The sequence below is a fragment of the Strix uralensis genome, chromosome 5, assembly GCF_047716275.1.
Source record: "Strix uralensis isolate ZFMK-TIS-50842 chromosome 5, bStrUra1, whole genome shotgun sequence".
NCBI classification, from domain to species: domain Eukaryota; kingdom Metazoa; phylum Chordata; class Aves; order Strigiformes; family Strigidae; genus Strix; species Strix uralensis.
Window position 1 is genome coordinate 40,662,042 of NC_133976.1, and position 9,114 is coordinate 40,671,155.

Here is a 9,114-nt window from a genome sequence, read left to right on the forward strand (position 1 = left end):
TTAATCTCTAAAAAAGAGCTGACCACAGTCTTTGTAAACACCCATGTGTCTTAATTGTATATTTATTGCCTGACAATGTGATAGTTTAATTTTTTTCTGTGCCTTCATTTAGCATTTCTTTTGTCCCTAATTTGGGATTTCCTTTAAGGATGACCTTCTGACTGATTTTTTTAAATGTATGTGCTTCAGATGGGGTTAACTGCAACGTCTGTGGATTTTTTTGCCTTAAATGACTCTCTACTTCGACCTTAAACATATAAGGGTTTGGATTTGTTTTGGGTTTGGTTTTGTTTTTTTTTTTTTCCCTGGGAATTATTTATGGTGTATACCACATGATCTGTAATATCCCAGAGACTAACTGGACTTGGAACTCTGGATCCAAAAGCATCAGAAGTTTGTACCTTTAGTTTTTTATGGTCCATACTTGAGGGTAATTCCTCAGAAGTGTCACCCGGTCACAGATCTTAATGCATGTGCATTTTGAACAAAAATTGTACATTTCTAGACCCACCTGGTTTTCATCACACTGTTCTGGATTGAAATACACAGTGGCACAGAGCACTGCAGTAGAAGAATATAAGCTCCCAGTTGTTTCCTGCCATCCAAAAACTTCCTGTGATTAGGGTCTGGGGTGAGATGCATGTGGGATAGCAACTATATTCTTTGTGAAAAAGCTTGTGGTGATTTTATTACATATGACTTTGCCCATTCAAGAATTTTCAACTAGTTCTTTACTCCTGTCATACATTTTTAGTAAGGTATTCTTCAAGATTTTATTCCAATTTAAGATGACAAGTTGCTGTATGAAGGCTGTGTTCTAACATGTCCAAAGTAACAAATACCCACCTTGGAAAATGCTAGGGAGGAACTGGCAGAAATTAAATACTTGTCATTGAAAAAACTGTGATAAATAGTCTTCAGGCTCCTGAGAAAATCTGTGAATGACAATGAGCTGAAAGACTTTTTAAAATGGGATGACATATTAACAGTAATGCTTTGATCATTTTAAATGGGGATTGGATGACTTTTGTTTCTTTGTGACGCTAATTATATTGGGGTTACCACTGAATGAGTTAGTGGATCAGGGGACCAGGAGAAAATACTAGTTGTGTAACAGAACTCTGAGCATGCCCTGGTTTTCCGTCTAGAAGTTTAGTCTAGTTGAAAAAGTAAAACTTTACTATTCGCCTGGGATTTCACATACACCAGGTCCAAAAGTGCAAGAGAAGATACCTGATGTAATAATTCAGCCTGTACTTGCATTATGACTCTTTTGTCTGAGAGTCACCTGGAAATCCCAGGGAATGTTTTAATTCTCCTTCCCCCTGGATAACGTTTTCAGAATACATTGACTTGCCAGGCATGTGCTGGCTGGCTGTACAGTGCATGTACAGTGTGTTCAGCAAGCCAAGGAGTGCCAGCCTGTACTGGTTTTGGCTGGGATAGAGTTAATTTTCTTCCGAGTAGCTTGTATGGGGCTATGTTTTGGATTTGTGCTGAAGACAGTGTTGACAACACACTGATGTTTTAGTTACTGCTGAAGGGTGCTCACACAGGGTCAAGGCCTTTTCTGCTTGGCAGACTGCCCCGCCAGTGAGCAGGCTGGGGGTGCCCAAGAAGTCGTGAGGGGACACAGTGGGGACAGCTGACCCCAACTGACCAAAGGGATATCCTATACTGTAAGTAACCGTTACGTGTGCTGGAGCCCTGCTTTCCTGGAGATGGCTGAACACCTGCCTGCCAATGGGAAGGAGTGAATTAATTCCTTCTTTTGCTTTTCTTGTGCACACAGTTTTTGCTTTACCTGTTAAACTGTCCTTATCCCAGCTCACGAGCTTTCTCACTTTCAAGTCTCTCCCCCACCCCACTGGGGGAGAGTGAGCAAGTGACTGTGAGGTGTTTAGCTGCCTACCAGAGTTAGACTGTGACACAGCCTCACCAGATACACAGTGGGTGACATACATGCCCAGGTTTCAGTCCATTTTGGTGTGGAAATATGGAAGCTCTAGGAATGATTCTCACCCCTGTATCTGCTAAGCCCTCACTTTCCTGTGTTTGGGGAGGTGGAACTCATCCTGACTGCACTGGACTGGTGACATTCTCTACCTTGTGCAGTTCTTCTCCCTTGTACAACATCAAACTAGGACTACGATAGAAGAATACCATGGAGAATATATGGCTGGCAGCATTTTCCATCCTGAACAACTAAAGGAAGTATGGATTGACTTTTCCAAATGAAAAACATGGTTCTAGAACGTTCAAGTGTACCAGTTGTTTTTTGGTATTCCTGTGTGCTCAGTGATAAAGTTGCAACAATTTTTAATGGTGGTCATTACAATGTAGTTTGAAACAAATTTTGTGATACTGAATAATGAATTACTGATTTTTTATGTATATTCTGCCTGGAACAGAAAATTCCTTCATTTACCTATTTTTATCACAATGTGGATGAATTGTAGAAACCTCCAGACATCCATCATTGGAATATTTCCCACGAATTTGAGAGGGAACTGAGGCAAAGCAAACTCCCAGTTTGGGTGATAGTCAGCCGTAAATTGCAGGAGGCAAAGGTAGAACTAGAATAGGGCCATCTGGTACCATCTGATCTGAATTTCAAACCATGCTGCTCATAGCAAGAACATGATATGGCAATTCACATTTTTCCTTGACTGTAACACAAATTACCTAGCCTTGCTTTCAGTAAGTTTGATCCGGTGGTGGCAGCAGCATTTTAAGTAAGGAACTGCGATCACTTGAAAGCCCGGCACACTTAAGCAGAGAGCTTATAAAGGGAAAATCCTGTATGGTCACCCCATGGAAACCATGTATGAGGCAGAAGAGCAGAACGAGTAGTTCTGGGGTGTGAGTCTGCAGGTGAATAGCTGGTAGCCTTTGGGCAGAACCCCAGGTGAAGCTGTAGACAGCCATGAACAAAGGGGCATTTTGCTTGCTGGCTGCAGCTCAGTTCAAATGACTCTTTATTTCAGAAGAGGCCTGGTAGCTAGCAAGGAAGCTATTTGTGTTGACCTGGTTGGATGGTGTGAGCCTACTGTGAGAAACTAGCAATCCCAAATCTGAGTCTGGAGTCCTGCACAGCACAGGTCTGAAGGGAGGCCTGGAGGTGAGCTTTTCATCAAGTCCTGCTTATCTATATTTTTTTAGGATCATAGCTTACTTTCTAGAGTCAGAAAAATACTCTCATTAAGAATTGCTAGTGGGTTAAATTTTGCTCACAGTGCAAGAAGTTGCTCACTCGGGAGTCACTGACTTCTTAAATTACAAATCCATTGCATAGAATGTGAGTCAATCCAGCTGCAAAATGATTTACATCAGGTTTACTCTTTCTGTTGATCTGAGTGCTAGAGTATGTTTAAAATAAATCTGTTCATTGTAGGTATAGAAACTAGTTTCAAGATTCACAGAAAATTAATCATAATTTATAAATTAGTTGCAGTGCTTTAAGACTACTATATGATATGTTGCTTTATATGAAGACATGGCTTTTATGTATGACATTATAGTACACTTAAAAGGAGCGAACACAACTGGTGGAAACTCATTATAGGAATCACTTGCTGATCTTACCTTCATCTTGGAATAATTCTACTTAATGTCCCACCTAAACTGTGCTACAAAGAAACAATTTTCTGCAGATTCGTGTCCTGTATCACTGACAGTCTGCCACTGCAAAAATCCCAGCTGCTCTGCTGGCTTCCGTGGATCGCTCTTCCACATGACGTTTGCTTCCTTCCACATTCCCTACCTGTTGGACAAGGCAAAAAGCAGGATCAGCTCTGATTTAAGCTGTTCTCATACTGACGGGGAAAGCTGTCTGCTCCCTCATACAGGGAATTCCTACCTGCCTTTGGAAATATTAAGTTGTTACTGTTTGTTTCTTTGTGTGGGCACCAGTTTGGGTCTTTTTCTCTTCTTCACTTCAGATTTTTTTGAATCTCGTAGAAACATAATATGGCTGAGCCTCTATCGAATTTGATTGTAAGTGGTCAACACATTAAAAATTATTAGTAATCAGAACAGGGAGGTTGATCATATCAGCTTGGAAATTTGATGTTCTGTTTAAAGCCAGGATTTAGTTCATTCCAGACAAAAGAATCTTAAGTGATGGCTCTCAGTTTTCTTAGGGGAGATGGTGCTTTTTGAAACAGAATGCTTGGGAAGTTTTAGATTGTAGATCCAGAGCTTTGGATAACATCTTTGACACAAGGAGGCTGGGATTCAGTCTCACTCCTCTGTAGATCCAGGACCACTGACGAAGCCTTCGTGACTCCATTGCTCACTAATAAAACTTCCTGAAGGGGGAGACAAACTGTAAGTGGGGCAGTGTTGTGAGGGTAAATGGATTAAACACACTGAGACGCTCATATGAGTCAGGATTATATACGTTTGGGACTAATCAGTACTTCTGAAAAATCAGGCCCAGTGAGGAGTGTAGGTCTAACTTTAGCATTTCATTTTGAATGCTTTGATCTTGGCATGTTAACTCAAAATCCTCATTAGGCTATACAAATGTTTCACTGGAAAAAGCACGAATATTTTTTTCCTGGACGATGGCTATCAAGTAATTGGAAGAAACAGTTTTCACTGTTACATTTCCACACCCCCTCCCTTGCTCTTATGCATTCATAGTATTTGTTAAATTTTTCTAATATATGGGTGTGTTTGCCCACTACAGAATGAGTAATTTTAATTAATATCTGCAAACCACCAAATAATACCTGGAGTGGCAGCTGCTGTCTGTGTCCCATGCTCTCAAAATCATTTGTCTGAAAGAACAGGGCTTTCTAAGGAAAGGCCAAGGCACAAGCATGTCCCAGTCCTCGATTACATATATTTTGTCCACTGACTTGTTTCCCCTCCTGTTAATCTTTGGGGAGGGCCGAGCAGCAGTTGCATCCCCGTAGCAGGCACGGGCAGCCTGGCTGATGGCTGGGCTGGGCTCAGGTACCCGCCTGGTAGTGAGACTTAGGACGTGGGACTTACTGACCACAACCCGAGCAGTGAGGTTCGAGACATGTTAAGGCACGTTGGTTAGCCCTAGTGTGTCTTGTCAGGTCCAGTGTAAGTTAAAAAAAAGAAAAATTCATGCACTTACAGCACTTTGGGCACTGACGTCCTCCTAAATATAGTCTCCTTTCCCCCCTCCAGCTTCCTCAAATAGTGTGTTTTCTGTCAAAATAGCACATGAACAAACATTTTCAGCACAAGCCCAGGCCATATATTCAAAATAACAGGTTTCACACTGTCAACTCTGACCCAGTTTTAACCCTGGTTGCTATGGCGCTCCGCAGGCTGGGCGGTCGGCGGGGCAGGGCGATGTGGCGATGGCACACAAGCCTTTTGTTGCTCCTTGGCCTGGGTCCAGCCAGCTTGTTTCCCCGCTTCTCCCTCTACCCCGCAGCAGCTGGCAGCAGCCTACATCTGCTGGGCAGGAGCAGCAGCCGGGCTGCAACCTCTGCCGCCTCTCTGGGTCCGTCTCCCGGGGAAGCCACCTTCTCCCAGGCAGGCACCCAGAGCTATTCCCCGGCAGAACACAGCTCCCATCCTATGCATGCCTCTGTATTGGAAAAGCCTTCATCTTCCTGCTCCTGGGCTTTGAGCAGGCTCCCTCTCCTCTTCCCTCACTAGTTGCTTTCCAGCGGTCCTGTGTCCTACCTTACTCCCTCCAAAAAAGGAACTGGTTGCAATACTTTTAAAGGATGAGATTTAAAATAGGTCATCTTCTTAGTAACGGGTAGAAAGGGAAGTGACTTTTATGAACAGGATTTAAAACAAAACTCATTATTTTAAAGATAGATATTTTAATTTCTAGTTGATGTTAAATATATCACAATTGCCTACATGCAGTAATATAAGCACAGGATTTGCAAATTTGAGTTTAATGTTAATTTAGCTGCTAGAGATACTCTGCGGGGTAATCAGTGCTTTGCATTTTTCATTCAATCTTAATGTTACACTTTCCCTTTCACAACATAATCCAAACCACAGACCAGCTGGCTGTGTTGATTAAAATCCTCTTTCTGCTTTTTATTAATCTTCATGGTTTTGCCCTAGAATTATGAAGTGGTCATGGTCTATCAGGAAGGAAATCTGCTGGGCCAGAATGCCGTATTTCCAAATTGAGATTTCTGCCTAAAGCATATTGCTGGTTCCTAAAATAAGTTATGTCCTGAACACTTTGTTACATCCGAAGAGCCTTACATGAGTTTGGAACAAAGCTCTTCAGGTTAAATTACTTACAAATAATTCATTATGCGTTTGGCTGACACATTTCCTCACTGAAAACCTAGATTAAGAGAACATCATTAGGGGATGGGGGTGACAGAGGAATTTTGTTTTCAATAGACCTAACCCTGCCTTTTGGAGGCATAGAGTCATGCAAGCTCTTTGTGTGGACCCTCATTGCCTTTATCTTGATGATAGAGGGAGAACAGAGGGCGTCAGGGTATTGCTGGAAGGGGGAGCACAGATCCAGGCATCAGAGGTTCCTCAGGATGCACAACAAAGGGATGGGATACATTCTCAAATGGAAGGTGATGGAGAAGCTGGAAGGATGCTCTGATTCCCAAAATTAGTCCAAAGTTGCTGGGGCCCAGCTTGAATCTTCCTTGCTCTGCAAAGCTCCTTGCACAAAAGCTGTTTGGCCAGAGTGGATGAGATTCACCTCAAACAAGTAATGTGCTCTGTGTGTTGTTGCTTTTTTTGTAAATAACTATTTGATCATGATGAATTTATTTTTTTAAACTAATTTGATGTGATGATTAGGCAATCACTTTAGCATGTGTTTTTTCAATTATCTCTCGTTAACAAAATGAGGCAGTAACTAAGCATAATCTATCTTTTCCTGATTTCTCACAAGGTTAATTAAGACTGCGGATATTCTTGCTGAGGGGTTTGGCTATCTTTGCATCTAGGGATGGTTAAAGCGGTTATATCCTGTAGTTATGGCACTATTCTTTAACTAAGATCCTATGCTTAGGGATGGTACTCAATGAAAATGTTACATAGAGAGATCTGCCTACAGGTCTTTGATGTGCTCTTCCCTTCCCTACTGTATGTTGCTGTTGGGAACTGTGTCAGTGCATGCATTTGGGGTAGAGAGAGCACAAAATGATGAAGGATCCTTATAAATAATGCATACTAATACCTGAGGATTTTGCTAGAGGGAGTCTGGTTTGGTCCTAGACTTTACTCTTTTGTTTCCATAGATGCACTTAAGTACAAACACCCTCTCTGGAAAGAAATGGGAGACTTGGTCACCCAGGATATGGAGAAGGCTGAGGTACTCAGTGACTTTTTTGCCTCAGTCTTTACTGGCAAGGTCTCCAGCAATAATGCCCAAAATGCAGAAGGCAAAGACAGGAACTGGGACAATGAAGAACTGCCCACTGTAGGAGAAGATCAAGTTCGAGACCATCTAAGGAACCTGAAAGTGCACAAGTCCATGGGACCTGATGAGATGCATCCACAGGTCCTGAGGGAACCGGCAGATGAAGTGGCTAAGCCACTCTCCATCATATTTGACAAGTTGTGGCAGTCTGGTGAAGTTCCTCCTGACTGGAAAAGGAAACATAACCCCATTTTTAAAAAGGGATAAAAGGAAAACCCAGGGAACTACAGGCCAGTCAGTCTCACCTCTGAGCCTGGCAAGATCATGGAGTGGATCCTCCTAGAAACTACACTAGGGCACATGGAGAATAAGGATGTGATTGGTGACAGCCAACACGGCTTTGCTAAGGGCAAATTGTGCCTGACAAATTTGGTGGCCTTCTATGATGGGGTTACAGCGTTGGTCGATAAGGGAAGAGCAACTGATGTCATCTACCTGCACTTGTGCAAAGCATTTGACACTGTCCCGCACAACATCCTTGTCCCTAAATTGGAGAGACATGGATTTGACAGATGGACCACTCAGTGGATAAGGAATTGGCTGGATGGTTGCACTCAAAGAGTTGTGGTCAACGGCTCGATGTCCAAGTGGAGAGCAGTGACGAGTGGTGTTCCTCAGGGGTTGGTATTGGGACCAGTGCTGTTTAACATCTTTGTTGGAGACATGGACAGTGGGATTGAGTGCACCCTCAGCAAGTTTGCTTTGAATTCTATGCCATTGCTATCTGCTTTGAGCTTTAGCAAGGTGCTGTAAGATTTGCACGTTGAAGAGTCAGGACCCCAAAGTTTTCTAGAAGCTTTTCTCTCTGAGGAATGATAAACCTCAGCTCATGTGTGTCTCACCATTGCAGGGGTATCTGTCCTACAGCAGAGTAGGACAGAGATGGGCCGTGAAGATGTGAAGTACTTGCAGTGTTAAAAGCATGGCCTTGCATGACACCACGAAGAAGAAAGTTTCCTATGAGCCAGCTCTCTATGACTTGAACTGTTGAACACAAGCTCTGACTATTTGGGAATTAGTCTTTTGGAGCTGTTCTTTCTCCATCTTCTCATGGGTGCCTTAAGCCTTTGTAGGGTGCCTTTTCCTTGAAGTCACATTTCTCAGGTTCTAGGCTGGTTTGGAGTCTGCTGCAACTTTATGATTTTGCATTTTTAATCTTCAGAAAACAATTCCTTTTTCTTACTTTGGACGGTCTTGGCTGAAAAAAGTCCATTCTGACTTCCCCTCTTCCTGATTTACTTTTGTCAGTTTTCCAGGCATTGGTACTAGTTTTTGAAGCTCTGATTTCTTCAGGCATAGAAACTTGCGCTAGCAGCTTGCTGTGATAACCTTATTGCTGATAGGGTGCTGGTGAGCATTGCTCAGCTGGCTACTGAATGCTCATGGGCACTACTTAACCAAACCCCAAAAGGCTACTGGGTGGGGCAGGTTAATTGCCTTGTTTTTCTCCTCATGACTGCATGGTTCTTGCTTTCACTGGCCTTTTGCCATCTCAGGCATTTTCTTTAATACCATGCACATAGCAGCTGGGCTCCAGCCGCAGAACTGACTGGTAGCAGCATTCAGTCAATGCTCTTCCCCTGTAGTCTCCTGTGTTCCCATCTTGCTCCCTGCTACAGCATCGTGGCCAAAGCAGCTCAAATTACCCTCTTGGCATGTCTTATCACTTTCCTTTACGATTTACTTGCTTTGAGGTTCAGTTTTTT